Genomic DNA, 19,925 nt, shown 5'->3' on the forward strand with positions numbered 1-19,925 from the left:
TGTGATATGTATATATATCTATAGGGCTATTTTTAAAGAAAAGATTTTTTTGTGTGTGCTAGTTCAAAGCCAGCTTTGATTATCTAAAGGAAAAGTCAGTCTTTGAAAAGGGTCAAAAAATAAATGTAAAGATGGAATCTTTTTTTATTTAATCCATGATGAAAAGCGCATTTCTTATTTGCAATGCTCCTGCCTCTCAATTTTTAGATTATCTTATTTTATCTTAAATTAAGGTCGAAATGTAAAAGTTTCAGGCAGCATTTCCCGTCCTTCCTTTACGAGATGTGCAAAGCAGCATTCCATTAGGGCCAACCGCCAGTAAAAGGGATGTCATTTGACACCCTTATACAACTATGCATACCAGGCTGGAACGGAGAGAGAGCGGGATTATGCGAGGGGATAGAAAGCCCTTCTAGAGAGAGGATTTACTCACGCTGTTTTTCTTTACACATTCTGCTCACTGAAGATAGTAAATCAGCTATTGGACTTGCAGAAACAACTCTCATGATGGCTAAAGAATTTAGGCACAAAGTAGATGAAGGCAAAGATCTGGCCTCTCTACAGCAGCTCATAGCAACCATGGGAAGAGACCAAACAGCACCCACGTCCCCAGGGGCTAAACAATGCCTATGCCTGGACCGTATTCCTCTTCTAAGGCATGGATAAGAGGTGGGCTGGGTTTCCAGAGCCCAGGCCAAATCCCACAGTAACCTTCTGCTTTTATGGTAGGCTAAACTGAAGCCCTGGATCTGTGTGTTATAAGACGCCAAAGACTGTACTTTACAGTTGCTGTAAGGCAGAAACTGTCTTTTCTGGTAAGAAATCCCTTATCTGCAAAGATTAATTAATTGGTGAATAGTTTTGCTTTGCTGTGAAGGCACAGAGCTTTGTATCACTGCCCACAGACAAGGATTTTGCTTTCTACCTTTGAGATTCCTTCAGGCTTTTGCCATTTGACTAAGAGTCGACATCAACTAACAGCGCTAACACTTTAACTCCATGTCTCACATTTTCCTCAAGTAAAGAACTTACATCGCAGAATTCTGAATCAAATCTTAATAGAAACCTCTAAGCAAGAGAACTGAAAATAAATGTTCCTCAGAAAACAATCTGAAGAGACACAGCAATATCACTTGAATGACTCTTCCATTTTGCTATCGATTTTCATTAAAACTAACTTTATTAACAACATGTCCTCTGGTCAACATGCCACCACTGCCCTCAATACATTACTTGAACACAGACATTAAAGGAGTTACATACATAGAAACAACCCTGTGAAGGACTGTGTCATGATAACCGTTATTTTCACAAGTTCCATCTGGCCACATCTTATTTAGCTGGTGAAGTTCTTTGTAGCAATACCAGCCCATTTTATTTGTCCTTAAATGTAATTCTTCAGACAATGACATTTTTATTGGTAAATGAGAAACAGTGTGTGCCAGCAGAGAGGGCTCTGACTCAGACAGGGCTGACTAGGGGTCAAGAGACTGTCATACCGTTCCCAGACTTGCCCATGGTCTGCAAATCCTTCCAATCATCCTTACCTCCATTTCTTTTTTGGCCCTTCTCTAAATAGGATCATGCTTTTTGCGACAAAAAATGTCTCTATTATCCCCATGTATGTGGTGGTACTGTTCCCATCTTGCTGGAGCCCTGATCTTGACGGGGGCCTCTCAAATTTGGCACAATGCAAGAGGTTCCAATTAAAAATAATTGATCATTAAGAGGCAGAGAAGGCTGGCGCTTTACTTTCTGTCAGGAAATAGTCAAAAACTAGTGGCAAAGTAGAGACATGTGTGATGACACCGAATCTTCCCAAAGAAATGAAAGTGGGAAGTGTCACTCATCACCTTTTGGGCTTTTGTGTAACATGCATAAGGAATGTTCCAGTCTCTGTGGACTCTTCAGATGATGGGATTTAGTGTCACATGCCCTCTTCTGCCTGTCTTTTTTTGGTTGTTGTACAAAGTGTTGCCATGTGGGGTCTGTGTGATAGCACATACTGCAAAGTCTCCAGCTGAGTGGGATCAGTGCTGGCCAGTGGGATTGTCAGTTGGCTGACTATCCCCTAAAAATGAAAACCAGACACTGAGGAAACTATCTTGTTCATAAAAGGAAAATATTTATCCGCAATGAAAAAAAACAGCCCCAGCCCTCAGAAGTAACTTGCTGGGTATTTCATTAAATGATCACTATTGAAGTGACTAAATAATTAGGCAGCAGAGCAAAAAGGAAGCCCACTACCTTCCCCAAACCTCCAAAATATGGATTTGAATTAAGCAAAATAATTTTCCAGTTTACTCTGAACTGCTTCAATTGGAGAAAAAAACAAAAGGGAAAAAGTCTGAATGTTTTGTTTAAATTCTTCTTAAATGAAGCAACTCTAAGTTTGAATTTGAAATGCACCCAAAAAGAGTGAAAAACATTAAGCAACCTTATAAGGTTCAGCTGGAATTAAGGGGCAGACTAAGGGATGGACCAAGGCTAAGACTGACAGGTGGAGGCAGGAAGCTGAGCTTTTGGAACCATGGGCAGTTTAAGAGAGATCCAAAAGTCAGTTTGGCCTACAGCTTGCCTCATGTCACTGAGAAAGTCTAACCTACTTCACCTGCACCATGTAGACCGTGTAATAAAGGAAATAAGGCAGCAGATAGAACGTTTTGCTTAATGAGATTAGAAATGGCATATAGGGAAAAGTATTTGTGGAGAGCAGAAAAAGAAAGGAGCAATAAAAATAACTGAGACCAAGCCAGAAGAGGTATATGGGCATAGATACAGCTACACATACATTTGCCTTTCTTGGGTTTCAGGCTGGCCAGAAGGAAAACAACTCCAGTACAACGGCATGCTTCAATGCCCGCTCAGCCCAGCGCTTATGCTAACTGTGCATGTCTGCTGGCTAATGCCACGGGCTGGCTTGCAGACCGGGCTGGCTACAAGCCAGCTATCCTAGGGCCTGTGCAAGGTGAATGCATGACTGCTTGCCCCACTCCAGGCAGGTGTTACTCTGGGATCCCTCACACTGCCTTATTAACAGGACATATATAGCCAAGTACTGCCTCTGTCACCCAGTAAGTGTTATGAAGTGCCCAGGCTGCAAAGTAGCACTTAGTCATACATAGCTGCAGTAGCATCTCCAATCCATGTAAACTGCTGTGATCAATGTGATCACATATTATATTCCTCCCATAAACTTTCAAAAGTACGAATTTTGCTGACAAAGAAATTCATGAAGGTTGCCGGGAGCATGGAGTGCCTTTCTAGAATGTCAGTCCTAGCTATTCCCTTGGAAACCAGTAAACAAAGAGTTAAGATATGAGCAAACACAACCTTAACTGTGCTGTTTGAGCAATGCCCCAATATGGCCATAACACACTGAGCCTGTGCTATCTCAAAGGCAGAGTGCAAACGTTTGGGGAAGAGGGCACATGACCACAGGACAGTCTGAAGCCTTCTCTTTGCAAGGGAAACTGGTCTGTGGGGAGGCTGCCAGGGACTGGGGGCAGTGGTGGGCTGACACCCACTTTGTCCAAGAGACAGCTAGTCTCTTCCTCAGGACTAATACATAGTCACTTTATAACCCTTGTCCTTGCAGAGTACTGCAGGACATCGCTCCACCCTCCAACACTGAGCCCACTCACCATCCTGCCAGCATCATTGTGCATTTCTGGTAGTGCCCTGGGGAGGAAGAGCTCTAGGTGCTGCTATTATCACAATTCACAAAGTCAACACCAAAAGGAGCCATGCTACTGATACTGAAGCACCCATATGAACAGAGGAGGCAGGGAAAGAGGCAACCCATCTTCCAGAAAGACAAAGCCTTTCTCATGCCCAGCAGTTTTCTTGTATCACAGCCACAAAGCAGCCAAGCACTCCAGCTTCTCCAGCTGGAGCAGAACAGCTCCCACAGCTGACCTGCACAATCCACCCTGGTGAGGGCATGGGGAGGGCTATTCAGGCCTTGCTTTTGAAAAGGTTTGTGGCTCACCACATTTCCAAGATGGAAAGGTGTAAGATGCTAACAGACACTTTGCTGCTGTGTCAGTTAAGGCACGGATAGAAGAGGAGAGAGTGTGCAATCTCTGCTGTAGCACAAACGCTGCCCTGAAATGTGTGGCCATAGAGAACCCTGCTCAAACACTCTTAACCATGGCAGGGGTACACTCAGAAGTGTTGGGCTGGCCCTTTTCTCCATTTATTTCTCGTTCTCTGCTCCCTAGGAAGCTGAGAATCACATTAGCATCTTCCTCTTTTTTGTCCTACTTTGAATGCTGACTAGCTAGCACCCATTATTCTGTGACAATGTCCCATCTTACTGACATGTCTTGAATATGTACATTTTTATACTGCTTTAATAGTGCTATTTTAAACTTTAAAGCCTGTCACTTGTCCCCAGGAAAGTCAGATGGAAAATAATGCTATTCTCTTATTTTTCTGGTCTTCACTTCCAAAGTAGCAGTCTCTACAGCAAGCCTCTGTTCTCCTGGTGGTAAGAATATCTGTAGCCAGTCTGCACAGCACTGTCCTGTGACTACAACCGAAGGCAAATCCTAGTATTGCAATTCCAACACAGCTGTAGCATGTGAGGGCTTGTTCTGTGATCACTTACAACCCCTTGATTTGGAGTTTTGGCTGAGCAATGAATGCAGTATCAAGTGAGAGATAAACACAGACATTGAAGACTACAAAGCTAAACACTATTTATGGTTGTTCCTACCTTCGTATGGACACAGTATGTACTAGTGTGTCATGGAACACTAGTTCAAGATCAAGAGGTAGACCACAACACTGAGTTTTGAATCCAAACCTCCTCCAGTCCCTGAGGCCCAGAATCAGGTCTCTGAAAACAGGCACATTCCTACAGTTTGGGCTTTCCCAGATTATCTCATAAGGAGAAGAAATTTTCCATTACCATATACAAAGAGCCAAAATGCAGAAGCTGTCCTACAGCAAGCTGACAACAGCATCCTCATGCCCCTTAGAAATACTTTCCTGACTCAGGTGTGAGCTGCAGACCGTACACACAATGCCAAGTTCTGGGTACAAATCTCAGTCAACTGGCTCAGGAAATCAGGCTAAGACCTGTTCTGCTTGACAAAGAAATGCCCTACAGTAGAGCTGGCTAGCGATAACCAACATGATCTGCCTGCATTTCATGTATAAGAGAAAAAAGGCTAGTGAGACTGCACAGTGTTGAGTTCTAGAGCTGTCCTTCCTAGTGATAACCACTGCATTTTCATCAGAGAATTTGTTACCAGCAAATTAAGAGCTAACCAGGATGGAGGGGAAAACGTATTTATTATTTGTCTCCTCATGCAGTTAAAAAATCCTCTTAGATTCAGGTGTAAATGTCCCTTCTCTTGACCTACAAGGTATTTGCCATACTGTCTGTCTCCAGGGTTAAAAATCTCCCTGACAGTAAGAGCTTCTGTAAACACTCCCACTTTATCTGCAGAGAGTGAGAATCCCAGCAGTACTAGAAAGAGATATAAATGGAAACTGTTAAAAAAAATCATTTAAAATATCATGTGGCATATGCTAAGAGTAACAGTGATTTCTGGCAAGAATTAATTAAACTAGATGAAACATTTCTGATACGATTTGTGCTATCAGATCATTTAATTAGTGCTGGCTTTTAGTTCATCTTAACAAGCTTCTGTGAGGGTGAAAAAGAAATAATTGTTTATTCAAATGGCAATAATTTGGGTTTCTTTAATTGATTCCTAGTGTGAAAGCATCAATTCCTGCTGTTTGCTAAAATGCTGGGTGAAAAGTTCCAGCATGATGTCCAATTCCAGAGGGCATTGAGTCCATTCCCCACTGCAGCCTCCCATCTGTGATCTAGCCTGCTTCAGCCCTATCATTTCTCCTGTCTTGTCTGTATACTGCTGAATGCTGAGGCAGGACCTAGCTACTGTCGAGTGCTGGTGGGCTTATTAAGTATTCCTATGCAAAGCTGATGATGTGCTCATAAATATTATTGGTGGGACTGAAATCTGTTTTCTTTCCAGCAGGCTGGATATTCAGAGAAGGAAATGTTTTTGAAAGAAATGAAAAAATCAGACACCCAAAGAGTGTCTAAAAGGGAAGAGGTTTTAGATAACAGAAAACCTTTCTTAAAAAATCAAAACATTTTTTCTATCACTCAATTTAATTCACCAGTCCTTGCTCAAGGACAGGGAGAGAATTGATTTTGCTTCATTATCAGGATACAGTGTAGAAATGTCACTGAGCCTACAAAGACACATATTAACAGTTTCAAAAGTGGGGCTGGTTACTCCTGTTTCTGCTGACCCCTAATTTGTTGGGCGCCAGTTAGTAAAAAGGTCATAGAACTCCTGCTGGGTAAAAGGTCATACTGGACTAAGGCATGCAAAGAAGCCAAAAAAACTCCCCCCCCCCCCCCAAACCAAGCAAAACAAATATAAAGGGCATTTCTTCAGTTTGGAACTCCATGGAAGCGTATTACAGATTTATGCCTAACCCAATGCTGAATTATGGGTCACTGCTGTAAGACCAGGATTCCTTACATTACTTAATCTAATGAGGTTCATGAGAGAATTAAAAAGGCCCAGTTTGTAAGATCTAAGGGGCTGAGACCTTATCTGCACACTTTCCTGTAAAGCTCCAGGTGCACTGTGAGATCTATATCATCAGTTCCATGCTAAAAACTATGTTGCTTAAAACAAAACAATCAAAGGCTGGAAAGCAAAGCTCTCAAATATCATGAAGCAGCAAAGCAAAGTTTGCCTAATGTAACCTTCCTTCAGCCTCCGGGTTGTGTGGTATAATATACTGTTTCAGTCTCTGACCAGGTACTGCCCCCACATTCATTTTTTTGGCAAGAGCCCCTGCTTCACTCCAGGCACAGGACTGACAGTGCTGTGCATACAAAGAAGCTCTTCAATATTCTTTTTAATCTCAGCTCTTCAGCATGGGGCGCCAGCTTCATCCACTACAAACTATTGCAACTCTGCGTGAACAATGATGCTTTTCCATTCTGTGCTGGTTTTTCTTAGCTGTTCAGCTCCAAAGCCCCAAAAGCTTTGCACTAGTTAACACATCTATTCCCAAAACGTCCCTGTGAGGTGAGGAAATATTATCCCTAATTTAGAGAGTAAGATTGAGTTACTTTCTAAAGAGAAGTCAGAAAGAGGCAGGAAAAGCAACCAGATCTCTGGAGTCCCAATCAACCACCTAAATCATCATTTTTACAACAGGCCTCTGGCCTTTATTCACACCACAGAACTTCTGCTAGAGGTTAGGCAGCAGTGCCAGAGACAGCCCCATTCACTGACATAACATAAATCTACTACCATGACTCGAGACCAATATATTATATGACCCTGCTCGAGGTTTACTTGGGGTGAAATTCAGTCCTATGCAGAGGGCCAGCATTTACATTTTTTCTCAGAGGTTTGCAGTTCTGTATATGCCTCACACTTACCCTCTGATCCTTCTCTGGAAACAAAGAAGTCGTGCTGCTGATCCACTAGACACAGTGATCACATGATCAGAGGCACATGTGTACAGACTATGATTAGAAGGGGCAGAGTAAAGGTTCCACTGGCTTTTTGAAAGCTCTTCGGTAATCTAAAAAGTAGCAAGTTAGATAATAACACAAACTCTACATTAAAAGTCCTTTTACTCAACTAATTAAGGAACAAAATAATCTCCACCTTTCAGCCATCATCTGTGTAGCAGGAGTGTGTTCTGTACACTTGAATACCTTTGACCTGCAAATCAAGAGCCTTTTATCTTCTTTAAATGAACGTCTTGCCAAGTGGAAGAAGGACCTCAGATTTTTTTCAGAGAGGTACCTGCTCGGTTATGTGAAGGAGAAGACTGATACAGCATACAGTCTCATTCCTTCTGCACTTTGCCAAGTTCATGTGTTTTCATCTATCCATCTGCATGGCCAAGGAAGCTTGTGAAAACCCTTAAGTAGCGGAAGATCCCTATCCCTGTATGTCCATAGGTGATTTCCAGAACTTCATTGCTCCACAGTTCATAGCAAAGCAGCAGACAAATAAAGAATGTTTTCCAAAATCATAATTGAACCAAAGCAGATATGAGATACACTGGAGCAGTGACATCTTCCAATCTCCCTGCTTTGAGGCTCATCAATCAGTCCAAAGGTCAAGATTGAAGTGCAGCAGAAAAAGTGTAACTCCTCACACACATGCATGCACATGCACTTCCCTGGTCTTTTGAAACATTCCAGGAGTGGGGGAAGCAACAACAACAACCCCACCCCCCAGTCTCCAAAGTAAATTTACCAAAGCAGATATTTAATGTTGAAAACAGGTTGGTTTTATAGTTCTAGTACCTGCCATGGTCTCCTTTTTTTCTGAATGGGTATTAATCAGTTTAAATAAATGTAATGAACAGTTGCAAGTGACTGAAGAAAACAGACCTACCATATTCAGAATGCCATTCTTTGTTGCTGTCATTTCTAATTTCAGCTTTTGAATTTCTTCATTTAAAATATGCTTTATATTTTAAAAATATGCATAGGCTTTTCAGGGCGGCTTTTAGCCACGCAGCTACTAAACATCTCTCGTATATTAAGGTTTTATTTTTGTAAGAGCCTTCTGAATGAAAGAAGACTTATTCCCACTTGGCAAGTTGTGCAGCTATTGTACCCTACTGGTCCCATAGCTGTGGCTGTACGATGTCACTACATTTCCAGTCCCTTGCCTGTATTCCTGTGGTGTCTGGGAGAACCAGGATGCTCAGGGTTGCAGCAAGTTGCAGCAGTGTTGATACAGGCAGCGAATGCTGCAGCCCAAACAAAGTTTCTGCAGCTGGCTTGAGACGGTGAATTAGACACTTGGAATTTAAGAAGCTGGGCTTCTCCTCTGTTTGGGCCAAACTTATTTTTGCTGCCCTAGCAAAAGGGGCTAGTGTCAGCCTAATGCTGAGCTCACAAAGCACCTACAAACAATCACAGAAAACAATCACAGGAAGTCTGTTACTAAAAAGACCCAGTGCAGGCTCAGGAACCCACCAAGCTAATTGTTAGAGGTGCAGAGTGAATTTTAGAGAAGATTCACCCCAGGTTTGCCTCTCTCCTATTGCTCCTCCTTGGCATCCCCTATTAGCCAGTGTTAGAGACTGACTATAGGCTTAGGTGTGTCGCCCTTTGATTCAAATCTCTGTAGCTCTGCACTTACACCATTAAGTTATGCCAGGACTTTTCAGCCTCAAGGAAAGGCCAGGGCAGAGAGCAAGAGCTGAGTCCTGAGCCTTGCTAAGTTGCACTTGCTGCTCCAGCTGTCCTGAAAAGACAAGGGTTCAATGGCAGCTGGGCTCTACCCTGCTCACTCTGCTCTGCCCTGGCAGCAGCAGCTACCAAGACAGCTTCCCTGGGCTCTGCCACAGCCAAAGGATTCACCACAGATTCACTTCTGGTTTGGCTGCCCTTGATAATTGCCTATTTTGCCTATACCCAAACCTTCCCAAGGCCACACAGAGATGGAGGCTACACCCAAATTCCAAGTCTCAATATAGTAGCTTAACCACAAGACTGTCCTCCCTGTCTTCTTTCTCAGGCACATATTGCCTCAGTGTCTATGTCAAATACAGCATAGTGTCTCACAAGACAAGGTTTCCTTCTCCCCTCTCCTCAGCTTCAAAGGGATACGTTCACTTACTGTTTTAAAACAAGGGATAGCTCAGGGAAAAGCTCTATGAGGGGACTACAGTTTACCTTAAAACCTAACCAAAGCAGGCACAAATTCAGTTTCTGGCAGGGTATTTCATGACTACATCCATACTGCTGAAGTTGTTACATACTATCCAGCCCACATTCTTAAATCCATGTTCCCTCTCCTGCCTAACAACACAGAGATAAGCAAAGGAGAGGGTTGTCTGGCCTGTGTGCTCTGCCTGGTAAACAAGTACCAGCATAGCACAGAGATTACAATGCACACACACACTGTCTGTCATTGTGCTTACACTCACCTACATCTCTGCTCTAGCTGCATCATTCCTGTGGAGTGCAACAGTCTCTGATGGCTACAGAGCACCTTCCAAGATAATCTCCAAACCTAGCAAAATAAGGGAAGAATTTCTGTCAGCTACTGAATTGATGAGAGCTTCGGTAATTCAAAAAGATAACATTTCTAACAGCAGAAGCAAAATGCCGGGTGGGCTAATGCCCAGGCTTACTGATCTGAACCCCAAATTCTGCCAGATGTAGGCAGACGTGATTGCCAGAGGCTTTCTCAACTTTTATGCAAAGTTTGAACCTCCAGAAATCCCAACATATGTAACCCTTGAGGAGGCTTAATGTGAATTCTTTGCTCCCATTGTTCTCCTGTTCACATGTTGGGAGACTTCTTCCTGCTTCCTCCTTGTCAGTGGAGACAGCTTCAACAATATGGATTTTATTGTACACCCCCTACACCCACTTCTGCCCCTCGTCAATAGCACAGAGGCCCAAATGCCATCTCAGCTGCAAAGAGGAAACGACTATTCACAAGACACAAAGGTTTATGGATTTCTGCCTAACAAAAGATTATTTCTAAGCAGACTCTTCATGTACTGATGCCTCATCTCTTCTAGTAGGAAAGCAGACAGCCCCCAGTGTGCCCAACACCACCGAGTGAGAGTACTCTTCAGGGCAGGTGTACTATGCAAGGTAGCCTCTTAATCTTCTCACATGCACAAGCACTATTTTTCATACCAGCTGCATCTTAAACACTCAGTTAAGATGGTGATTAGTGGTGGTGGTAGGGTGTCACAGTGGGAGCTTTCTTAAGAAGAAAAGGCTTTGATTGAGCCAATGAAAGCTGTTGCCAGGGAACCAGATGCCATGAACACACCACTCCAGCAGAGCAAGAATACAAACCATGTGAGTGCTGGACTGAGCTTTAAATGCATTTGCTGGTTGAGGCCTGAACACATCATTAACTCTTTCAGTACGCAAAAGAGTTTACACAATGAATGGGGAAGATGGGAATCTGATACAGACACAGGGGAGCAAATATCTCCCCATATCTCTGCATTACACCCTGTTGATCCAAAAGAAAAACAAACTGGGAGGGAACTTTTGACCTTTAGTTTTTGACTGACAAAGGAGGCTTGTTTGTTTTGTAAAGTATGTAAGGAAACTTCTCTTCAAAGTAACAGTTTTACACCAATGTGAAAAGGAATCAGATAAGTGCCCAGATAACCCTATAAAAGTATTAAGCTTGTTTTTAGGCGGTGTTACACATGAAGTTTGATGTGCACAAAGTGTTCATCGGTCAGTTCCTCAGCAAGAGGAACAGAATACCTTAGATTCCATTTTTCCCAGGTTTGAGCTGGTTTCCAACACAAATGTTACCGATTTGAATTTTATCTGATCAGTTGCCAATTTGTTTCAAAGTTAACTTTCCACTCTGATTACTAAACAGCCTTGTACTCCACCAACAGAGCATTTTTTTCCTAATGTAAATTCCACAGTGCTCTGCAACCCTACCAGTAAAACGCAGCTAAAGCTCTAATTAAAAATCATGCCTGCCATATGTCAATTCATAAGAACTAAAATTAAACTAACAAGGGGCTGTAACCAAAACTTTTTTTTGAACACAAGAGCCTGCCTACTCCATTTTGAATTGGTAACATGTGGAAGCCTGGGTAATTCTTGCAGGACAATGACTAGTCCCAAACATTTTCATCTTCGGGCTTCCAGTTCCAACCCAGCACAGGTTCCTAAGTGCATAAAGCTATTCCTACTCCATAGCCTGAGTGAAAGCCCCTCCATTCCTGTGTAGCCAGGGCTGTGCTTTGATTCCACAGCGTTGGTAACAGTGTTGAGCAAGTAACATGTTGCTGGCAATATTACACCTAACTCCCCCTTTCACTCTCCATTTCAGCCTTTTTATGTCCTGTGGTAATGCCAGCCGTCTATTGAGCTACGAGCTGGGGTTCAGTGTACTCCTTTTTATGCCTCTCCCACGGTGCAGAAGGCCTGGGGGGAAAGGACATAGCAATACCATTATAATGCTTAAGTGGCCATAAAGTCCCAGTGTGAGTTCTAACAATCTGGACATAAAGGAGAATAAAAATTGAGCCCCTCAAATTTATTCTAGGGGATTGGCAAAAGTGAGTATAGTGCAAAGCTGATTTAAAATTTTCACACAAACTCCTGTGCCAATTCCTGCCCAGCTTGCTGATGATGGAGAAATGGGTTCCTGAGTACCCACTGGCCATCCAACCAGACATAGCATCTCACTGTCAAAATGACACCATTCCTCCCCCCAGAGCCTCTTGGAGTCCCAGACAGCAGCTATACAGTATCTGTATTGCATAGGTGAGGACTGGCAGAACATACACACCGCGCAAACTACAGCGCTGAAAAAGGTATCACAAGCTCATACAGAGCTCTTCTGTCTCCCTAGATTCTACAGTGATTTACTTGATGGTCCAGAGGCCTGTTGTGGGCTTGGCCCTGAGAGCTGGCATTAGGTCCTGTGTTGCTGTGAAGAGGGGCTGCCTGCCCACTTACAATTTAACTTCTGCGTTTAATCTGTAGATATGCAAGCCAGGCTTATTGCAGTTGTTCCCACTGCAGAGCCCCCATCTCGGGCAAGACACAAATGCCTCTTTACAAAAATTCTTGCGTAACCCCCATAAAACTGGGAAAAACAACACTGGAGCTCAGCTTAGGTTAGTAATGAATAAGTGAAGAACTGGAAGAGATTTCTACAGGCAGTGCAGAGTTATCTAAACACAACTTTGGCAATGCATGAGGGCTAACAGCCCAGTTTTCTAACCAGTTCCATACAAAATCTCTTAACAATCAAAACCAGTCAGTGTCTGCACTTTGTACTTTGAGCCTAAAACATACACACAGCTAGATACTGCACAGTGGCAAAGGAAGACATTCTGGTGTGCTGGCTTAGTGGGACATCAGGATAAAAGTGTCACTTACTGAACAAACATGAATCCGTGGCATGTCAGTGACCTCTGCAGAACTCCTGTCAAAGATCCCCCACAGATGTGGCCCTGCTCAGTTTGCAAGAGCAAACAGAACTGCAGCACAAAATGGTATTGTTACACAGGCTAATATCCAGTCTCTGCACTACAAATACCTGCAGATGTACTGAAGTTAACCATCCTGGAGAGTAACACTTAACACTGGCTATTGCTGTCCCCCTCCTGCAATGTGTTGCTCAGCCCCTTGCCAAAGACAATTACCCCAACGCATATGTATTCCTTACACACACTCACACTCATGCTGCTTTGTTAGAGGAACTTAATTGAATTTACAAACTGGAGCCTTCAAGAAATATGAAGTGCAAGATGTAATTACTGCATTTACAAAATGCATTTCCCTCCTTTCCACATGCATCAAGGTATAACTCTCAGTTGACATAATTCCATGTTCTCCCCACACCAAGATCCAAGCCTTAGTGCAAAGATTATACCTGCTCCAGGACAAAAGTGACAGTGGCCTATAGGACACGGAGACACCATTTGTTGCAGCACGCAGAAGATGCACAGCTCGTGAGGCAGAAGAAAGTGGGGGAAAAATGAGAGCTTCCTGGACTGAGGGAGCTGAATGCTGCCTTGACAACTGGACTTTGTCCCCAGATATGGCATAGAGTCCCTGTGCTCAATCCTCAGGCTACCAGGTCCAGAGCCCTCTGACCAATCTCTACAAGTCCATCCCCACACTCCCCTGCAGCCCATGTCCAGTTCAGTTTTGTCCCCACTCATTCCTCAGTCCTTCCTTTTCCTCCATGCTCAGCCTCCCCAATGCTCCTTATGTCTTCTTCCTCTCCTTGGCACTGGCAATAGATTTTCCATTTCCTTTCTCAGACCCTGCTCTGGTTTCCCTTGCTCAAATTGTTTCCTCCTTTGCTCTCAGGCCCACCTACATTCAGGTCAGCATCTGGTCCTACTTTGAGTTACCTTGTTATTTTTTTCCCAAGCAAACCTCTCATTACAATCACTGTCTCAATGAGACATACTCTGATACTGAAAATGCATGTTTTCCATAGCTGTCCCATACAGATTTATTATTTCAATTATACATGATTCTGAATTTACACACATCTGTTTTAGTAGCATTTAAAACAGATCTGATGTAGCACAAATGCTGGATTTTTAGTTGTAAAATGCATAACCTTCTAAGATATAAACTAGCAGTACTCACACAACTGACAATTATCAAAAGCAATTGCTGTTACAGCCCCTTCTCACAACATTAATGAAATTTAATTAAGCACTACTTAATAACTATGTGGCACAGCGCTGGAGAAGAATTGCTAAAGAAATGCAAAGCAGAGAATCAGTGACAGGCTTTGGAAGTAAATTTAGATAGCTATTCTCACCTAAATCTCTGTTTTCTTAATTTATGTTTGGCTCAATTCATTATAAAGTCATGAAGAGCAATCATGCTCGGATGAAATTTATCCTAAGCTGGGGAGAATTTGGAATGGTTCTGCCAGTACAGGCTCATTTCTCTTGCTATTCTGTTGTGGAAAGTGTCATTTTTGCCAACTGAAGAAAGCAGCTTCTCTGTTTGAAGACATATTTGTTTTGTACATTTTCTATTGCTGTTTGTATATTGTAAAGCACTTCGAGCACATGTAGAATGAAAGACACTGTATAAAATAAAGTTAAAAGTTGTAGTGTTGTAGTATGTTGTAAGTCTTTGTACATGGCAGCAGGGGGCACTTCCACAAGATGATGCTGAAATGCAGTTGACAGACTACAATAGTTTGAAGGCCAGGCAGAAGTGCTCGCAGTGTATTCACATCCCACTTATAAAAGCAGAGCATGTTTGCACTGAACAGTTCCTTGCCCCTCTTGTTCCTACTAAAAATTCCCAAAGCAAGATAAGTAGCTTAGTGAGAAAATTCCTTTGAACAAAGTATGAAAAGGGTGAAGAAATGCACACCTGAGCACTGAAGGAAATAAATATCTGAATAGGTCCTCCCATCCCAGTGCTGGCCTGGGGGTTAAAGAACAGGAACTCCATCACAGGAGCTGGGAACACAAGTGAGAGGCTGAGACTCTTACTTTCCTTTGCAGTTACCTAGGAAGCTCTTAGGGACTAAATATTATCCATTTCAGAATGTTAACTAATGTTTAAATAATCCTTCTTTTCAATGAAAATCAAAATGTGATCATGAATGGTCTAACATTATAAGAGAGATACATGTCTGCTGTAGCTAAAACTAGAGCATCTTAACATTATTGTTTGGGAAGCAAAACACTCAAAAAAAAAGAATGGAATTCTGAAGGGAAAAATCATTGTATCTGTGTTATTCAATGTCAGATGAATTGGTAAACCTGCTAGTTCTAGGATTTGTGTATGGCTTTTTTAAGCCACATCTGTTATACTGATTTAATATAATACTTTGAATAGCACATTCCATCAGAGTTTCACAGCTGGGAATAGAACAGACTCATTTATACAATGCACTGCAGCTTTGTGATATAAATTAGAGCCACAGTCAAAGACAGAGCTTTTTCCTGTGAGTTCACAACAGCAGCACTCTGCACTACGGCCCTAACCTGATCGTATTTTGATTCAGCTACACAGAAAAACTTAAGCCTGCAGGATGCAGATCAAAACTTCCCTCCCAGGTTCAGCACTGCAGTTCCACTGGAGTCAGAGAGGCTAGGAAGAAAGCATCAGCTTTTTGTGTATTTTTCATCCTGCCTTGAGGTGGATTTTGAATCTCTGCTGTACCTCCCATAAGAATCATGATAGTTCACCATATTATGCATTGCTATAGGAACAGTTATGCTAAAAATTTAACTTTTGGTCATTGAGATCCAGAATATGGCACCCTAACCTTACATTGAAGAAAGTATATGAACACCCCAATTACAAGGATTATAGGGAAACCACTTCTTTATTTGTTGCAAGAAAGCAGAGTTTCCCTAGAGAAATACTGTATATTTCTATTCTGGCTTTCTCCCAAGTGGTTGAAGACAACTCATGTGTCAGGGTCCTTGTCACTCACCTCATTCAAGGCACACTAATAGAAAACAGTCTTAAAGCCACTATTTTATCTACACCCTTTCTAGGGCAGACATTCCCCTAACCTCTGCATGCATGGGGATGCATCTCAGGCTGAGATGGACTTGCCCAGCTAGGATAGCATAATTTGTTTGAGATGTGTGTCTGTTGTTGCCTCTCCTACAGCAAAGTATGCTAGAAATTCTGAGGGAAACCCCAGGTTTTTTAAAGAGTCCTCATATTTTACATTTTACAGCAACTCCCTTCACTGTGAAATTAATCTCTGCTGGTGATGACTTAAGGGCTCATGTGAGGAAGAGTAAAATTTCTTGAGCTAGGAGAAGCCAGATTTATGTATTCACAGAAAATACAGCATAAGAGAACTGTAGACCAATTGGAATACTACAGTAACACAGGTATTATCTCTTTAAGTGTAGCAACTACCTGACCTACCTGAGGCCAGGGCCATGTTCCTGTTCATGGTGCACCTCCCTTTCTAAAGAGATCAATTACACAAAGAGAAAAAGCAAATGGAAAAAACATTTTAAACAGAAATGTAACAAGCTACAATTGCCTTTTATTCCTAAGACATTTGATCCCTGTACTAGTACACGTCAAATCCATTCACTTCACAACTAAGAAAAAAAACAAATGTTTCACAATAATAATGGTCATACATGAGATGCAACAAACCAACACAGGTACTCTAGTCTGTGACCCACAGTCTTGAGAAGCCACTGTGATACAACCCACATTGAATACAGGTGTGAATATGATGGCTTTAGCATGCAGCCTTGTCAACAGACATCTTAGTCACATCTCTTAGCCCTACTATGTTACTATGCGTAACACTGCTTGCGTGTAGAACACTTGTGTTTTATGTGGTCAGGACTGCCCCTGTGGATCTAACTGGATCTGAGAAGTGCCCTAACTATAGGAAGTACCCTAAAAGCACATATTTTTCCAATTTCTGTATTCCATAGCCCACCAGACACACTGGGCCCCATAGAAAAAAATGTGAAGTATCCCTGAAGCACTTCTAAATGGTCACCCTTTGTAAATCTGTAAATGCAGAAGACTGGGCCAGGGCTGTTCCACCTGCTCCTCAGCACTGCAGGCAAAACAGACTGATTGCAGGGCTGAAGGGCAGCTGTGGCTGTGGGAAGAAGAGATGCAATGGAAAAGAGCATTACTGACAAGAGAGGGAAGAAAAAGCTCTGTAGACATAGTCTTGCTGCTCCTGCTGTCACTTGGATAAAAGGAGGGATAAAAGCCACAACAGCTACTCTCAAGTAAGACTCTAGCACTGTGGTAGCAGCAGCAGCCTGGCATTACATGGGTTTGCTTTTAGGCAAAGCAAGCTGCATGCTCACAGTCACTGCCCAGCAAATCTGCTGCCCTAAGCAAATGCTTACCCTACCTTTGCCTAGGGCAGGACTTGCCTGGACCTAATCCATAAAACCCTCTTGCATTCAAGAAGCCATCAGTTCAAGTCCCCACTGAAGTCACGTAGAGCGTTGCCAGATTAAAAGTGGGCAAAATCTTGACGATTAATTCACAGCCTGAACTTCCTGTTGTAGGTGGTCTATTGGAGAACACCATGGCTCAGGTCCTAGCTGTGCTGTACAGTAATTCAGTAATTCTTAGGCACATATAACAGAACTTCATTTGATAAATTTGCTGATGACAGCAGATAAAGCCAAAATGGTGAAAGCATGTAAGGATAGAATAATTTCCTGTGTAGTTAGTAAGCCACAAATTGACAAACTCCAAATTGATTAAGGGTTTTGATTTGCTTTTTCCCCTCCAATGCCTAACCTACTTTTTTCCATCTCTCTCAGGATCATTATAACTGGAAGTCTCATGAAACTTACTTCCGTTTTAGCAAAACTTCAAATGCAAAGCACATCATGAAGGACTGCTTGGGTCTGCCTCTTCCAGAAATCTACACTACAAGAATGATTGCACTGGTTCTGTACTCTGAGAATCTAGCTGAACCTTTATGGAAAAAGGGAGGCAGAATGGGCCTGCAGGGCCACAGGGATAGAAGAAACCACAGATCAAGTTGCACGCCCTCCAAGACTTGACAAGAGCCATCTTGGCATATGGAGGATAGCAGGTAGGAGCCAACAGATTACACAAAGCCCCTGGCTCTGCTCCTCTAGAGCCACAGCAACACCCCAAAAACCTCAGAAAGACTGCTGCTGTTCACTGATATTAACAAACTGCTAATAAACCTAATACTCAAACATATTCTTTAGCATCATCTTCCCATCTTTCCTTTGAAAGTTATCAGCTATAGTTCATTTGTCATGATTAAATTTGTACCTGTTCTTGAGGTTTTAAATGGTGCCGATATGGTCTCTATGCCTTCACAAAGGGGGGCTTATTTCTCCAACACATTGCTGTGTGGAGAGTTGCTTTCTTTGAAGCCTTCATGGAGATAGAATTTGGCTCTCATAAAGTCTACTGGAATTTTGCCATGAGCATCAATAGAACCAGTTCATGTGCAGATTTTGTTTCTATGAACCCTGACAAGGAACAAACCTTCGCTACTTCAATTGAAGTGGAAAAGTTTTCATGCTAACTAGCCAAGGTTTTTTTCCCTTTGGATTGGAAAGGAAAGTGTCAGCCATGTTAACATGATACTTATCATACTGGCTCCCATATTTCTCAAGTAATGGTATAATATTCAAAGCAATTACATAATAGAATTTTGTATTCTGCATAACTCATTGCTATTAAAACTAATAAGCTACACCCATGCCAATGACATGATTTTTTTCTGCAGTGCAGCAACTCCACTTTGAAAAACAAAAGCTAAAAAGCCCAATGAAGCTTTTTAAGACGATGAGACTTATCCAGTAATCTCTGATGGTGTGAGATATTGTAGAGCTACTACTGACATTTGTCTGGGAAGACTGCTTAACTCATTCTTGGCTCCACCATCAGTGATGTAATGAGTTCATCCCAAAATTGGGCAAGAATTTTTTTCCAACATCCTACATCTTGATCTGTGTTATATATACACCCAGTGATACATTCACAGATGTCTGTGACAGTAAATTTTCATATTAAGCAAGCCCATGCTGTGCCACTTTCCTGATGACACAGGATATTAGTAAGTTAAGATGAATATCAGGTAGCAAGGATCCTTATCCAGCACCATATATTTTCATACTCTGACAAATGCTTGAATACTTCTTGCTTTACAAGCCAGAGCTGACCAGACAGTTTAAAAACCAACCACAGGTTGGATTTTCTACCAACCATTTATTAGTAGTTGTTCATTTTGCTTTCCTATGACTTTGTCTCCACTCTAAATGGCAGAGACTCAAAGATTTGACACCGGGCTATGTTGTGCTAACAGTGCCTACAGGACGTAACAACCACAAAAATCTTTTCTCATCATCTGCACTCTTCTTCATAGGTAGAGACCAGAGTGAGGGCGCTGACATGGGTTGATGGAGATTATATAGCTTATGAGTATTGCAGCAGGCCTGATAGTGAACTGTGCCCAGTTTCTCACGACAGAAAGGGTCATGCACAAATATGACTTGATGCTACCTTTCTAGTTCCTTGATCCTGGAATTAAGAGACTTAATCATCCCCAGCACAACTAACTTTGCTGCTGCCTAGCAGTCTCATGATAGTTAAGGCAGCTCAGGATTTTGGCAATATCTTAACATCTCTAACTAGATCTCTTATTATTTGAGAAGGAAACTAGACAGCTCCTATCTTGACTTTATAGCACTTCACTCTGGAGTTTCCAAACACAGAAGGTATCCCTTAGGAATTAACCAACCCTGGAGAGTATGTAATAGGATGAATTTAACTAGACCTGTAATTTCTTATTCCTGAATAAAGTTAAAAGCAGCAGGATAGAGGCAAGGATCTGCTTCACGATTTGTTAGAGTCAACATTTCCTTGTTAAAGCATCTCTGGATATAAAATT

At 42.2% G+C, this 19,925-nt stretch overlaps 2 long non-coding RNA genes across 3 annotated transcripts in view; one reads left to right on the forward strand and one right to left on the reverse strand.

Moving 5' to 3' along the window:
• Positions 1–19,925, reverse strand: part of LOC130604931 (uncharacterized) — a 143,997-nt gene that overhangs the window by 74,233 nt on the left and 49,839 nt on the right. The gene's annotated exons all lie outside the window — the stretch shown is intronic.
• Positions 665–17,993, forward strand: LOC130604928 (uncharacterized). 2 transcript variants are annotated; one of them, XR_008973560.1, is made up of 3 exons: positions 665–815; positions 15,540–15,673; positions 17,812–17,950. It is a non-coding gene; the product is annotated as an uncharacterized LOC130604928 (long non-coding RNA). The 2 variants fall into 2 exon arrangements; XR_008973561.1 differs by having other exon boundaries at positions 667–815; positions 17,856–17,993.

The sequence above is a fragment of the Pezoporus wallicus genome, unplaced genomic scaffold, assembly GCF_028554395.1.
Source record: "Pezoporus wallicus isolate ANWC-B61680 ecotype Strahan unplaced genomic scaffold, APGP_CSIRO_Pwel_v1 contig_4710, whole genome shotgun sequence".
NCBI lineage: Eukaryota > Metazoa > Chordata > Aves > Psittaciformes > Psittacidae > Pezoporus > Pezoporus wallicus.